This window comes from Bufo gargarizans, unplaced genomic scaffold, assembly GCF_014858855.1.
Source record: "Bufo gargarizans isolate SCDJY-AF-19 unplaced genomic scaffold, ASM1485885v1 original_scaffold_1212_pilon, whole genome shotgun sequence".
Classification (NCBI taxonomy): Eukaryota; Metazoa; Chordata; class Amphibia; order Anura; family Bufonidae; genus Bufo; species Bufo gargarizans.
In genome coordinates this window covers 161,798-178,383 of record NW_025334276.1, presented here as the reverse complement: position 1 = coordinate 178,383, position 16,586 = coordinate 161,798, and the positions used below count along the sequence as shown (strand labels likewise).

Genomic DNA, 16,586 nt, shown 5'->3' with positions numbered 1-16,586 from the left:
GCGGACCCTTTCACTTGAATGGGTCCGCAATCCAAAAGGAGCAGTGTGGAATGGAGGCACTGAACCCCATGGGAGCACAATTGAGCACTTGCGTGGATTTCTTTTCGTGCCTCTGCACCACAAAAAAATTGAAGATGTTCTATTTTTTTGCAGTGTGGACGGATCATGGACCCATTCAAGTTTGGGTCTGGATCCGTCTGTGGCAACCGCATGGATGGTGCCCGTGCATTGGGTACCGCAAATTGCAGCCCCCATTGCACGCAATGGTCGGCACACGTTTGTGTGCATGAGCCCTAAGTGTGCCAGGAGACCTGCTTAACTCTCTTAAATTATCAGAAAACACCTGAAAGTAGTCACTGTTACCAGCTCTGTATATAGAGACAGCAGGGACATGGAGATAATGTGTTCTCTGCAATCAAAGTAAAAAAGTAAATAACGAATAGAAATAAATATGAAAAAAATAAAATAAACATGCAAGTAAAAATGAAAAAAAAATGTGGATTTCTTAATTCACCCAAACACGTAATGGCATTGAGTGTTGGGTGAATAAAGTAACCCACTTGTTTCACTGAAGTCAGAATGCTGCCTTTCTTCCATAATTTTAGACATAGACGGATAGATAGATAGATAGATAGATAGATAGGTGATAGGAGAAATACAGATGATAAATATATATGGGCTAATAGAGGATGCAGAAATAAAGATATTTGTGAGATAGACAAGTATTAGATACAGTGGGGGGGGGGGGGGGGGGGTCAGAGTAGAGGTCCTGTATATTCTCTGCAGGCTGCCTCCCCTCATGTTAGTCCCTGGTCTGGACTGTCCAGCTTTACCTATCAGGTTATGTCTGCTATAGATGCAGCACCCAGCTCCTCACTACAGTATAAGGACCCTGCGGGCTACAGTGTGCCCTTCTCAGGTGCGGCCACCAGCTCTTTTCCACGTGTTTGGACAGCTCCCCATTTAGGCTTAGGGGCCCTGGGCAATTGCCCTGTTTGACCCCCCCCAACGCAGAGCAATACAAATGCACACCACACTTTTCAGATTTTTTATTATTAATATTTCACTTCATATATACTTGCTACTTTGTGTTGGTCTATCAAATAAAATCCCCATAATATAGATTTAAGTTTGTGGGTGTAATGTGAAAGATGTGGAAAAGTTCAAAGGGTATGAATACTTTTTCAAGGCACTGCATGTCTTTTTTCAACCATACTATAGGGTATATTAGACGGGCAGACTTTCTGTCCGATGATCGCTAACGAGCATTTGCAGGCTAATACTGCCCACGATTGCACTATGAACAAGCAAACGTTCGTTCATCGGGTAATCCACATCTTTCAGCATGGTGAAAGATCAGGATTTGGAGGCAGAAGATCGTGCTGTCTAGTTACCATCTGCCGCTGGCAAACCACTATAAAGCATGGGGACCAGCGATGGCATAGCTATTGCTTCTCCTCATGTTGCTGAGGAGATCTCCTCAGCTAGTGAGCCGGCAAATGCCGCCAAGGAATGCTTCCCTCCCTCCCGACAAACATCTGTGTGATCAGGGTGTCTAATGCACCTTTAAGTGACAGCACCCTTTAAACTGTTGTCTAGTTGACACTAGTCTACTACTAGTCTGTTACTTGTACTCAACAAAACTTGGGTTGTCCAACCAAAATGCATTAGTCAAGTGACTGGGAATGTAAAATCGTCACTTCTGGTCCAGTGAAAACCTGAGAACAGTTGGTAGGACTTTCAAAAGATGAGTGGTGTTTATATATTTTTTTTTTAAACACCTACCTACATTAAATTTTTAATTGTGGTCAGGAAACCCCTTTAACCTCCTCTGGACCGCGTAACGCACGGATGCGTCCTGGACGCGGTCGATTCATTCCTCCTGGATGCATCCGTGCGTCATCTCGCGAGACGCGAGATTTCGGTCTGAGCCGGCCCGCGCATGCGCATCGCGGGCCGGCAAAACTTCAAGCACAATTTCGTCACCAGCCTGCCAGCCAATGATCGTTGCTGGCAGTCGGGCGATTTTTAAAATCTTAAATCAGAAGCCATCTAACACATTATATTTGTAAATATAATGTGTTAAATGGCTTCCCTGCTCCTCTGCTGGTCATTTTCGTCGGTTGGTCTCAGCAGAGGAGCAGGCATCACAGTGAGTAGCACCAAACACCACACATAGCCCCAGATCACCCCCCTGCACCCCAATTAACCCATTGATCACCCCTTCTTGCCCCTGTCAATCACTAGTGAAAGGGAGAAAAGTGATCAGTGTAAACTGTCACTTTTTTTTTTCACTGGTATTGACTGTTAGGTTTTAGGGATAGTTTAGGTCCCTTAGTTAGGTAGTTTAGGGATCAGTTAGCGCCCAGCCCACTGCACCGCAGTCACTTATTCGCTGATTAGCGTATCGCTAATCAGCATTTGTACTTTTATAGTATCTGTAAGTGATCAAAACTGATCACAGTGAGATCTATAATAGTATTAGTGTCACCTTAGTTCACCCTCCACCCAAAACACTGTTTTTGCCCGATCAGGCCTGATCGGTCGCCCACACGTGCGTTCACCCACGCCCACCCTGCTGCAGTGACAAAATTATTATTTTTTTGATCACTGCACAATCACTTTACACGCGCTGCGGCGATAAAAAAATTAGTTTTGATATTTTGTATCAACCGCAGCGGTACTTCGCTAGCCTCCCATTTGTAAGACAGGCTTGCTTTTTTTCTTGGGTAGTCTCAGGGAATACCCCTAAATTTAGTAGCCCAAATCTCAAACAAGGAGTATTCTTCTGAAAAGGCCTACAGGCTTCTGACCCAGTCGGATGAGGAATGGGAACCCTCATCTGATGAATCTAGCGGGTCAGAATATGAACCTGTAGAAAGCAGTGGCAGTCTGACTCAAAGTTCGGACGAGGAGGTTGAGGTCCCTGATAGCACCAGGCGTACCCGGCCCCGTGTCACTAGACCGCAGGTTGCGCAGAATCCGCTTCAAGGGTAGCAGAGTGGGGCTGGCGCTGTCGGATTACGTGGTGAGGCATACACCAGCAGCGCAGCACATCCTGGACCTAGTACCAGCACTGCCGTACAACATGGTGAAGTGGCGAGCACCAGAAGGGCAGTTGAAGCTGGTACGGTGGCACGTGCAGTAGTTACCCCGTCGCAGCCACCGCACAAACAGGCCCGTAGAGCCCCTAGAATCCCTGAGGTGCTGGCAAACCCTGATTGGCAGTCCCCAACTTCAGCCGCACCTGTAGTTCCCCCTTTCACCGCCCAGTCTGGAGTTCAGGTTGAGACAGCTCAGATCGGTTTGGCCCTGGGATTTTTTGAGCTGTTCTTGACTGCGGAGCTCTTGGACTTAGTTGTGGCAGAAACAAACCGGTATGCCACTCAATTTATATCCGCTAACCCGGGAAGCTTTTATGCCCAGCCTTTCCGGTGGAAACCAGTCCAAGTTTGCGAAATTAAAATTTTTCTGGGCCTTCTCCTCAACATGGGTCTAACCAAAAAGCATGAATTGCGGTCATATTGGTCCACGAACCCAATTCATCACATGCCCATGTTCTCTGCTGCTATGTCCAGGACACGATTTGAGACCATCCTGCGTTTCCTGCACTTTAGCGACAACACCACCTCCCGTCCCAGAGGCCATCCAGCTTTTGACCGGCTCCACAAAATTCGGCCCCTCATAGACCACTTCAACCAGAAATTTGCAGATTTGTATACCCCTGAGCAAAACATCTGCATAGTCCCTAATACATTTTACCGGGCGCCTTGGCTTCAAACAATACATCCCAAGCAAGCGCGCCCGGTATGGGGTAAAATTGTATAAGCTCTGTGAAAGGGCCACAGGCTATACCCACAAATTTCGGATTTATGAGGGAAAAGATCAGACACTGGAGCCGGTCGGTTGCCCCGACTACCTGGGGAGCAGTGGGAAGACAGTCTGGGACTTGGTGTCACCCTTATTTGGCAAGGGGTACCATCTTTATGTGGACAATTTCTACACAAGTGTGGCCCTCTTCAGGCATTTGTTTCTAGAACAGATTGGCTGCTGTGGCACCGCACAAACTAGTCGCGCGGGCTTCCCCCAACGGCTCGTTACCACCCATCTTGCAAGGGGGGAGAGGGCTGCCTTGTGTAACCAAGAACTGCTTGCGGTGAAATGGAGAGACAAGCGTGACATTTACATGCTCTCCTCCATTCACGCAGACACGACAATCCAAATTGAGCGAGCAACCAGTGTCATTGAAAAGGGAGAGGGTGGACTTCAATGACCAGATGTTGGCTCCGCATACGAGCTAAGTGGGTATGGATGTTGGGCGGAGCTCCTATGTCCTGGCAGATACCTTTCCTCTCCTTTTTTTCTGGGGCAGAGATTTTTTTAAATTTTTCAGCCCAGATGCTGAACGGAAAAAAAAAAAATCTCATTACCTGTATGCTCAATATAAGGAGAATAGCAGAAACTCCTAATGCTGGCCATACATGTAATGATTGCGGAGACCCTCAAATGCCAGGGCAGTACAAATACCCCACAAATGACCCCATTTTAGAAAGAAGACACCCCAATGTATTCGCTGAGGGGCATATTGAGTCCATGAAAGATTGAAATTTTTGTCCCAAGTTAGCGGAAAGTGAGACTTTGTGAGCAAAAAAAAAAAAAAAAAAAAAAAATTTCTGCTAACTTGTGCCAAAAAAAACAAATTTCTATGAACTCGCCAGGCCCCTCATTAAATACCTTGGGGTGTCTTCTTTCCAAAATGGGGTCACATGTGGGGTATTTATACTGCCCTGGCTTTTTAGGGGCCCTAAAGTGTGAGAAGAAGTCTGGGATCCAAATGTCTAAAAATGCCCTCCTAAAAGGAATTTGGGCACCTTTGCGCATCTAGGCTGCAAAAAAGTGTCACACATGTAATATCGCCGTACTCAGGAGAAGTTGGGGAATGTGTTTTGGGGTGTCATTTTACATATACGCATGCTGGGTGAGAGAAATATCTTGGTCAAATGCCACCTTTGTATAAAGAAATTGGAAAAGTTGTCTTTTGCCGAGATATTTCTCTCACCCAGCATGGGTATATGTAAAATGACACCCCAAAACACATTCCCCAATTTCTCCTAAGTATGGCGATACCACATGTGTGACACTTTTTTGCAGCCTAGGTAGGCAAATGGGCCCACATTCCAAAGAGCACCTTTAGGATTTCACAGGGCATTTTTTACAGATTTTGATTTCAAACTACTTCTCACGCATATGGGCCCCTAAAATGCCAGGGCAGTATAACTACCCCACAAATGACCCCATTTTGGAAAGAAGAAACCCCAAGGTATTTTGTGAGGGGCATGGCGAGTTCCTAGAACTTTTTATTTTTTGTCACAAGTTAGTGGAAAATTATGATTTTTATATATTAAATATTTGATTGCGAACGCGCATTTGCTAACTGTCCCGGCCATCACTACTGTTAACTCCATTGATGTCATGGGTGGCTACCGACCGCTGCATTAAACCAGCTCAGCTCCCCTAGCTTAAACATTCTTAATGACCAGACCACTTTTTACAATTCTGCACAACACTACTTTCACAATTTATTGCTCGGTCATACAACTTACCACCCAACTGAATTTTACCTCCTTTTCTTCTGACTAATAGAGCTTTCATTTGGTGGTATTTCATTGCTGCTGACATTTTTACTTTTTTTATTTACCAAAATTTGGGGTGGAAAAATGACATTTTTCACTTTTAGTTGTAAATTTGTTTTTAAAAAACTTACATTTATATATACATTTTTCTCTAAATTTATTGTTCTACATGTCTTTGATAAAAAAATTCAATAAGTGTATATTTATTGGTTTGCGCAAAAGTTATAGCGTTTACAAACTAATGGACAAAAATGTGAATTTCCGCATTTTGAAGCAGCTCTGACTTTCTGAGCATCTGTCATGTTTCCTGAGGTTCTACAATGGCCAGACAGTATAAAATCCCCACAAATGACCCCATTTCGGAAAGTAGACACCCTAATGTATTCGCTGATGGGCATAGTGAGTTCATAGAAGTTTTTATTTTTTGTCACAAGTTAGCGGAAAATGATGATTTTTTTTTCTTACAAAGTCTCATATTCCACTAACTTGTGACAAAAAATAAAAACTTCCATGAACTCACTATGCCCATCACGAAATACCTTGTGGTGTCTTCTTTCCAAAATGGGGTCACTTGTGGGGTAGTTATACTGCCCTGGCATTTTAGGGGCCCAAATGCTTGCAAAGTAGTTTGAAATCAAAATCTGTAAAAAATGACTGGTGAAATCCGAAAGGTGCTCTTTGGAATGTGGGCCCCTTTGCCCACCTAGGCTGCAAAAAAGTGTCACACATGTGGTATCGCCGTACTCAGGAGAAGTCGGGGAATATGTTTTGGGGTGTCATTTTACATATACCCATGCTGGGTGAGAGAAATATCTCGGCAAAGGACAACTTTTCCCATTTTTTATACAAAGTTGGCATTTGACCAAGATATTTATCTCACCTAGCATGGGTATATGTAAAATGACACCCCAAAACACATTCCCCAACTTGTCCTGAGTACGGCTGTAACGGACCGTTTCAGCAGACAAGGGGTTAAGATCCGTTTAGGCGATATGCCCCTTTCTGAGAGACAGGCACAGCTACTGCAGAACACCAAACTCCCGAACTGGATACAAAATAGCACTCCAAACTGGAACCTCGCGAATAGCTGCCAGCAGACGAACAGGAAAAGCATCACATCAGCTTACACTCCTGGCAATCAGTCTCTAACAGCATACAGGGAATACCCCCAATAACGAGACAATGCTCCGTGTTGAAGGTCAAGCAGTGGTCACCATGGTAGGCGTAGAAAGTACATTCGAAAGTTGATAGGGCAGACATCCCCATTTAAACACACAATGGGACAATGGGACAAGTTACACTTATTATAAATTGTTACAACTTTGTGAGGTTACATTGTCCATACATATAACTTACATCAATTTAAACAGTACAACTTGGGGACAAACCTATCCAAAATTCACTTGAATAGGTTCAGGGGTTTAAAAGTTAGCAAAAGTATCTCAAAGGGCCGTAATCCTGGGGCAGGAGGCTGGCAAACAGCCCCCTCCAAAACACCGTGGCGAGTTTGGTTTCGCCACAACGGCGATACCACATGTGTGACACTTTTTTGCAGCCTAGGTGGGCAAAGGGGCCCACATTCCAAAGAGCACCTTTCGGATTTCACAGGCCATTTTTTAAGGATTTTAATTTCAAACTACTTCGCACCAATTTGGGCCCCTAAAAAGCCAGGGCAGTATAACTACCCGACAAGTGACCCCATTTTGAAAAGAAGACACCCCAAGGTATTTCATGATGGGCATAGTGAGTTCATGGAAGTTTTTATTTTTTGTCACAAGTTAGTGGAATATGAGACTTTGTAAGGAAAAAAAAATAATAATCATCACTTTCCGCTAACTTGTGACAAAAAAATAAAAAGTTCTATGAACTCACTATGCCCATCAGCGAATACCTTAGGGTGTCTACTTTCCGAAATGGGTTCATTTGTGGGGTTTTTCTACTGTCTGGGCATAGTAGAACCTCAGGAAACATGACAGGTGCTCAGAAAGTCAGAGCTGTTTCAAAAAGCAGAAATTCACATTTTTGTACCATAGTTTGTAAAGGCTATAACTTTTACCCAAACCATATATATGGATGTCGTTTTTTTTAAAAAAAAATTTACAACTGAAAGTGAAAAATTTCATTTTTTTGCAAAAATTTTGTTACATTTCTATTAATAACAAAAAAAAGTAAAGATAGCAGCAATGAAATACCACCAAATGAAAGCTCTATTAGTGAGAAGAAAAGGAGGTAAAATTCATTTGACCGAGCAATAAACGGTGAAAGTAGTGTAGTGCAGAAGTGTAAAAAGTGGCCTGGTCATTAAGGGTGTTTCAGCTAGGGATGCTGAAGTGGTTAAATCGACAAGTGTCAGAAAAATTAATTAAATTAGAGGTCCACAGTGTGACTTCAAGCTATGTCCCAGGCAATTATGACAGAAAATTTATATAACTGCACTGGTTTATCTTCTTTGTTTTCACCTTAAAAATATAAAAATAGTATTTGGTAGACAAATTTCTTACATAGATAGGATTTAAAACTTTAGGTTTAAAAATAAAAGGCTTAAAGGTTTAATAATAAAATGTATGGGAAAGGTGAGCATCTTAAAACCTATAATAACCCTGGGAAAACCCTTATTTAAATTCCACTGTCTGATTCTGAAGTTTCCTTGTTACTCTTTTTTATTAAGTTTTGTATTATATATATACATAAATATATATATATATTGTGGGGATGTGCTCGTGGTAGGCTACGGTAGCGGCGGCAGTATTGAGGCAATCATAGACAGTCTTTGTGATACACTGTGACTTTATTCACACCAACGGCATAACAGGCAATGTGCAGACCACACAGGTGCATATCCACATAGTGCATAAAACAAAAGTCCTTCCATAGAAAATAAACAGCAGGTTTGAGTCACCTTGTTTTGGACAGACCACAGCAGTTCTGCAGGCTTCTAGGCTATCTGCCTTTGTCTCCCTCAGGCCAGAGCCCCTTCGGCTCGTAGCACCACAGGTCCCAGGGCTATCCTTCAGTGTGTGCTGCGCCCACACTCTCCTTCACCAGCACTCACTCTGTCTGTGGAAATCTCCAGCACAGCAAGACACACACCCCACCCCCATCATCAGCAGGCTGGGTTCTTAAAGGCCCAGCTCCACCAAAAACCTGGGCTGGCCGTGGGGAACAGTAAGAACCGGCCCGGACACGCTGCGCCAGCAGCATTCGCCGCTGTAACCGCAATGATCCGGTTCTTACTCCACCGAGGCCAGGACCTCTGGTGGCACGTATCGTCCGTCCATTATTATTCCGGGGACTCTCCTACATATCCCCCCCCTTTGTTCACCCCTGAGGGCTTGAACATACCGTTCAAGCCTGAGGGGGTGAACACACGCACAGCAGTGTACCCGGGACAGGGCATCTGCGTTCCCCTGTAAGCGGCCGGCCCTGTGCTCAACAGTGAACTTAAAGTTTTGGAGGGACAAGAACCACCTGGTAACCCGAGCGCTCCCCTCCTTAGCCCGACTCATCCACTGGAGAGGGGAGTGGTCGGTCACCAGACGGAACCTTCTCCCCAGAAGGTAATATCTGAGAGACTCGAGTGCCCACTTGATGGCGAGGCACTCTCTCTCCACAATGCTATACCGGGTTTCTGCTGGGGTAAGCTTGCGGCTTAGAAAAACCACGGGGTGCTCTTCCCCGTTGAGCTCTTGGGAAAGCACAGCCCCTAGTCCTACTCCCGAGGCATCTGTTTGAACTACAAACTCCCGCTTGAAGTCGGGCGTCACCAGAACTGGGGACTCACATAGGGCCGACTTCAAACGGGAGAACGCCTCCTCCTCCTTCTCCCCCCAGCGAACCATCACCGACTTTCTACCCTTCAAGAGGCCGGTTAACGGGGCTGCCAAGGTGGCAAAATGGGGAATGAACCTCATGTAGTACCCAATCAGGCCCAAAAATGACCGTACTTGCTTGGACGTACGAGGCCTGGGCCAATTCCGGATTGCTTCAACTTTATTTACTTGGGGCCTAATGACTCCGCGTCCAATCACATACCCCAAATAGCGAGCTTCCTCTAGTCCCACCGAGCATTTTTTTGGGTTGGCAGTTAACCCCGCCTTCCTTAGAGAATCTATCACTGCCTGAAGTTTTGACAAATGACCCTCCCAGTCTGGGCTAAACACGACTATATCATCCAGATACGCGGATGTATACTGGTGATGGGGCTTGAGGACGACATCCATCAGACGCTGGAACGTAGCCGGAGCGCCATGTAACCCAAAAGGCAACACCCTATACTGAAAAAGCCCCTCCGGGGTGACAAAGGCCGTCTTCTCCTTTGCCGCCTCCGTCAGAGGTACCTGCCAGTAGCCCTTCGTGAGATCTAGGATCGAAAAATACCGGGCTTTTCCCAGCCGCTCTATCAACTCGTCTACCCGAGGCATGGGATACCTCATTCAATTTCCTAAAATCATTACAGAACCGTAATGAACCATCCGGTTTGGGAATAAGGACAATCGGGCTAGCCCACTCGCTCTTTGACTCTTCTATGACCCCTAGACGTAGCATCGATCTTACCTCCTGCGAAATGGCCTGTCGCCGAGCCTCCGGTACTCGGTATGGTCTTAGGCGGACTTTCACCCGGGGCTCGGTGATAATGTCATGCTCGATCAAGGTGGTACGTCCAGGAAGGTCAGAGAATACGTCCCTATTCCGACTAACAAATTCTTTCACCTCTTGTGCTTGTTTGGTCGACAGTCCGTCCCCTATCGTCACCCCAGCGGCGCTCTCCGGAACACCTGATGACCCCGGGTCACTCCCTGACGTCCCGACAGAGGGCGGGCTGTCTGCAAACAAATTCTCTCTGTCTCTCCAAGGTTTTAGTAGATTCACATGATATACCTGTTCGGGCTTCCGCCTCCCTGGCTGGTATATCCTGTAATCAACTGGGCCCACCTTCTCCTTAACTTCATAGGGTCCTTGCCACCGGGCCAAGAATTTACTCTCGACCGTGGGCACGAGTACAAGAACTCGGTCCCCCGGGTGAAATGTCCTTACCCGGGCGGTTCGGTTATATACCCGACTCTGGGCCAGTTGTGCCGCTTCCATGTGCTCACGGACGATCGGCAACACGACCCCTATTCGGTCCTGCATTTTTCCTATGTGCTCTATCACACTTTTATGAGGCGTAGGCTGTTGCTCCCATGCTTCCTTAGCGATATCCAGTAGCCCACGGGGATGTCGCCCATATAACAACTCAAAGGGCGAGAACCCCGTGGACGCCTGGGGCACCTCCCGTACCGCAAACAAAACATAGGGCAACAGTAAGTCCCAATCCCTCCCGTCCTTAGCCACGACTCTTTTTAGCATGGACTTCAGGGTCTTATTAAACCGTTCTACTAACCCATCGGTTTGGGGATGGTAGACGGACGTGTGCAGGTGTTTAATATTTAATAGCTTACACAATTCCTTTGTTACTTTGGACATAAAGGGTGTCCCCTGGTCCGTCAGAATCTCCTTTGGTATCCCCACCCGGGCAAACATACTCATGAGCTCTTTAGCTATTACCTTGGCCGACGTATGGCGCAATGGGACCGCCTCCGGATAGCGAGTGGCATAGTCTAACACTACCAGGATGTGTTGGTGACCTCGGGCTGACTTAATAATGGGGCCTACCAGATCCATGGCGATCCTTTCGAAGGGCACCTCTATAATGGGCATAGGTACCAGTGGACTGCGATAGTGAGGTTGGGGGCTAGTCAGCTGACACACTGGACAGGACTGACAGAACCTCCGGACTTCCTCATATATCCCAGGCCAATAGAACCGTTGTAGAATTCGCTCCAGCGTTTTCTTAACCCCTAGATGACCACCCAACACATGCGCATGCGCTAAATCCAAGACCATTCGCCGGTAAGGCTGGGGCACCACCAGTTGTTCCACCACCTCCTGCCTCACCTTGTCTACCCTATATAACAGGTCCTGGTTATAGGCCAGGTGAGGAAATACGGTATCGGCGCCGGGACGCTGGGCAACACCATTAACCACCGACACACCTTCTCTAGCCCGCAATAACGTCGAATCCTGGAGCTGTGCGGTCCCGAAGGTTTCTCGGGGTACCTCCAGATCCAGGATGGACGAACTTTCTACTGTCTCACCCGCCAATACTTCTAGGGGAAACCGGTCAGGGTTACACTCTACCTCCTCTACGGTGACCCCTACAGCTGGGGTCCCTGCCTCGGGGTCCTCGGGCTCGGGACCTGGACATTTTCCTTCCCCATAGGTAGGCAACCCGTTCCTCCACAAAGTCCAGAACAGGGGAAAGTCCCTCCCCAATATTGCGGCATAAGGGAGCCGTCTCCCCACCCCGACGACATGTGGTACCTCCTTTCCACCCACTGCCAGGGTAACCTTAGTGGTGGGATACTCCCTGCGATCCCCATGTATACAGACAATGGTAAGGGTCCGCCTTTCTGGGAGTTTTTCCGTTACCAGCGACTCATGGACCAGAGTTACCAGGCTCCCAGAGTCCAGCAGGGCCTGCACGGAGTGTCCATTAACAACGACATCACACACCGGAGGGTTGTCCGCCGCCAGCAGGGGGTCAGCTATATACACCGGTTGGGCATAAAAAGAGGACCGGCGAGCGAACCCGCAGTCCATGGGTTCGGATGCCCTAGGGCAGTTGGATGCCACATGTCCCCAGTCCTGACAATGCCAACATCTGATCCTCGCAGCCTCCCTCCTCCCCAGGGTATTCCTCCCACGGACTGGAGATCCACTCCCCTCCTTATGTGGTGGGATCCCTTTTTCAGGATCCCGGGTCGGCAACGGGGGCTGACGTGACTTCGGTAGTACCGCTGAGTCCCGCACCAAATCCTGAGTGGCCATATACCTCTCCACCAGGCTAACCAGTTGTTCCAGGTTGCCTGGATCGCCTTGTCCCACCCAGCGCTGTATGGCTCTCGGGAGGGTACGCACGAACCTGTCGACCACGACCCTTTCAACCATCTGAGAGGTGCTCAATATTTCAGGCTGAAGCCATTTTTTTACTAGGTGAAGTAAGTCATAGGCTTGTGACCGGGCGGGTCGGGACTCGGCAAACACCCACTGATACACCCTGTGCGCTCGCACATAGGTGTTTACCCCCAACCTGGCCAACACCTCAGTTTTTAGCCTCTCATAGTCCTTGGCCTCATCGCAGCTGAGGTCAAAATAGGCCTTTTGTGCGTCCCCCACCAGAAAAGGCGCCACCACCTCGGCCCACTGCTCCAACGGCAGCCTCTCTTGCTCCGCGGTTCTTTCGAATATCATCAGGAATGCCTCTATATCATCTCCCGGATCCATTTTCCTCAGGGCGGATCGGACTTTGTCCCTGGCGGTAGACACCGTCGGGGTTGTTGCAGTTGAAACTCCTTGCAGGGATGTTCGCACCGACTCTTGCATGGCTACCAGCTGCTGCATTAGGAGATTGTTTGTTTGCTGCTGTGCACACATAGCCTCATCATGTCTTTCCTTCTGAGCCTGCAATGCCTGTTGCTGCTGTACATTACTCTGAATCAGGTGCTTAATGGCCTCCTCCATCTTGTCAGGAACCATAAAACTTGCAGGCCTGATATATGACATGCAGTCCAACACAACTTTTGCCTCAGGCCTGCCTCACTGCAGGAATGCCCGCATCCTCCACCAATTGTGGGGATGTGCTCGTGGTAGGCTACGGTAGCGGCGGCAGTATTGAGGCAATCATAGACAGTCTTTGTGATACACTGTGACTTTATTCACACCAACGGCATAACAGGCAATGTGCAGACCACACAGGTGCATATCCACATAGTGCATAAAACAAAAGTCCTTCCATAGAAAATAAACAGCAGGTTTGAGTCACCTTGTTTTGGACAGACCACAGCAGTTCTGCAGGCTTCTAGGCTATCTGCCTTTGTCTCCCTCAGGCCAGAGCCCCTTCGGCTCGTAGCACCACAGGTCCCAGGGCTATCCTTCAGTGTGTGCTGCGCCCACACTCTCCTTCACCAGCACTCACTCTGTCTGTGGAAATCTCCAGCACAGCAAGACACACACCCCACCCCCATCATCAGCAGGCTGGGTTCTTAAAGGCCCAGCTCCACCAAAAACCTGGGCTGGCCGTGGGGAACAGTAAGAACCGGCCCGGACACGCTGCGCCAGCAGCATTCGCCGCTGTAACCGCAATGATCCGGTTCTTACTCCACCGAGGCCAGGACCTCTGGTGGCACGTATCGTCCGTCCATTATTATTCCGGGGACTCTCCTACATAATATATATATATATATATATATACATACCATCAAAGAACATTTCCATTTTTTATGCTAAAAGTAAAAAAAAAATCACAAAAAGTTGTACAATCAATGTCAACTATAAGGAAATTTGTCCACAGCATACTCCTAGTTTTAACAAGAAAATATTACATGTACTTTGTAAAATGGAAACTGCACGCAAGAAATCCAGAGTATGATCACCACATCTCCTGCTTTAGATGTTCCGTGTTACAGTCATAGGGACAACTACAGTGTAAGATCACTGACCTGTAGCTCTCCTAATCATATTTTGGTTTTCGGCAGCAGTATCTGGCCAGATTTCTTAGGTTATGGTTCCTCACAGTTGCTGCCCCAGCCTGATATCTTTATGGAACCGTTACCCAAGCATAATGCAGCATGAAGGGGCTCGGTGAAGGTGGCATTGAAGGTATGTAGGTGTCTGATGGGGTCACATAAACAATAACAAGACCCTATCTGGGAAGGGTTTACTATAAACAAACAATTCAGGCCTGTTAGGGCTAATGACCTCTCTTATCCCAGATAATTAAACTTAACTTTTATTAAGTCTACTAAGATTCCTGAGTGAAATAAATGTGAGCACGACTAAGTTAAAACTTTCTGATGTCCTGTCAGTACTTCAGCAGTAATGTCCTAGCTAGCGTGTGAGCCTGAGGTGCACATCCCATTCATTCACACACTATATTGCTGTATTCACAGACACATGTAGTATCGTACTATCTATTTCGCCATGGAAGATTCCACATGCAGACACTAAATATGTTGAAGGCTTGCTATAGCAATCTTACTGAAGGCTGACACTGAAGAAGATCTCAGAACCTAAAACATGAGACTGTCCCCCAACATTAAAAGCTGAGACTTTTGCCAATATATTTCTGTCAGGAAGATATCGGAGCCCATCATGCACCACCGCGCCGACATCCTCCACCGTATGCAAATATTTTTTTTGCTGGGGATAGTCGTTTGCTGCGGTCCACATGCGGTGGGGCTGCTCCCCCAATGAAAAACACGCTACAGTGTTAGGGGTTGAGCAGCTCCCCCAGATTTGCCACTATATTTCTGTGTCCCCCAACATGTTTCGCCAGCTAATCTGGCTTCATCAGGGGTAACGGACAGAATTGAATGAAACGCTGTTTGGAGGCGTGTTACCAAGACCAATCACTTTAGAGTGTACTGGTAGGTGTATCAGATAGATGCAAGTAGCCAATGAACGGCCTGTAAGTTGCCTCTGATGCTCCACTGGCATCATCCATGTGGGAGTGTTCAGATACGTCAGATGTGCACAGGCCCCCTGCACCAAGCCTTACCTTACCAGACCATTATATCAGGGCTCTGCGACTGCACGGGGATTTAGAATGTGGCTGGGGCAGGCGCCTCTCTCATAGTGCGCCTGCGTGTGTACTTAAAAAAGAAAAAAAAAAACATTTTTCTTTTAATAATAAAAAAAATGTAAGAAAATGTAAAACACATTTTTTCTTCTCTTTTTCTTTTCTTTCTCCCTCCTTTCCAACACCTTGATTAACAAATCGCTCCACCTTGGTGCGACTGCTCAGAAACTTAGAACAATCCGAACATATCCATTCATTAATGCACCTGTGCTTGCACTTATTTTATTGGTGGATGCATATCCCTTACTGCGCCTGCCCTTACACTTAAAATACAAGACTTACCACTCTGCATCACTGCGCCTGCGTTTGCACTTAATGGGGTCACACAGCTGGTAAAAGGACAGCTGCCCGGCCTCATAGTCCAGACATATCCTAACTTTATCACTAGAAATTTTGACAGGTAACTGGATCGCTTGACTGTCATGCATCACTGAATAATTATTTTCCTTTTGCAGACACCAGGACTTGTCATTATCGCCAATGTATGACTGATCTCCTTTCCTGTCTATACTGGGATAACACATTCCCACCAGCCACTCCGCTTTCCCACTACTTTCCACAACCCAGTAATGTCGCCCTGAAAAAAAGGTCCTGCTGCTTAACACCTGATTATAATCCTGGAATCTCTCTGCTGTTTCTGGACGGTCCTGTTCTGTTTGTGACCAGGTTGCAGTTTTCAGGTCGTCTGATATAAGGATATTATTAGCAGCTGTGTTTACATCCAGTAATATGTCTCCAGGACCCTCCATATAGTTCCCACAATTTCCAGGATCTGTTACATTCCCTCCAGCGGTCCTGACTTTTACATTTTTCTTTGTTGACACAGGCAAGTCTTCTGTGTCAGTGGGCGGATTTTGGTTACTGTGGAGATGTAGTGTCCCACTAGGTAGGGGTGGGCACTACACAAGGATCAATTGGGCCACGTGGTACTCTTACTCCTGAGGGACAGTGGCATTATATTTAACTATGCATTTTAATATATTTTCTATGGGGTTTTTATATGTATTGTTCCCCTGTGACATGTACAGCAGGCCTATTGGGGTGTAGTGTAGCATCCTAGACACTAGAGGGAGATAGGGAGCCCCTAGTATAAGTGTTCAGGCCCAGACAGGGAGGAGTTAGTCTGTAGTCAGGAGTCTGTGGAGACAGAAGTTAGAAGGCACCAGCCAGGGATATTCTGAGGGCCTCCTCCTGACATGCAGCTAGATAGTCCAGGCTTCTAGTTGCCACCAGGAGGCTAGTGAAGAATCATAGCCTGCCTGAAGTATCCTGAGACC

The 16,586-nt window shown here is 46.9% G+C and overlaps 1 long non-coding RNA gene across 1 annotated transcript in view; it reads left to right on the top strand.

Annotated features, from left to right (window-relative positions):
- LOC122923118 overlaps positions 1-15,811 on the top strand; it is a 78,516-nt gene extending 62,705 nt beyond the window's left edge. Inside the window, exon 3 of the long non-coding RNA XR_006387231.1 lies at positions 15,765-15,811. This is a non-coding gene — a long non-coding RNA (uncharacterized LOC122923118). The remainder of the gene's footprint in view (positions 1-15,764) is intronic.
- The last annotated feature ends 775 nt before the right edge of the window (positions 15,812-16,586 follow it).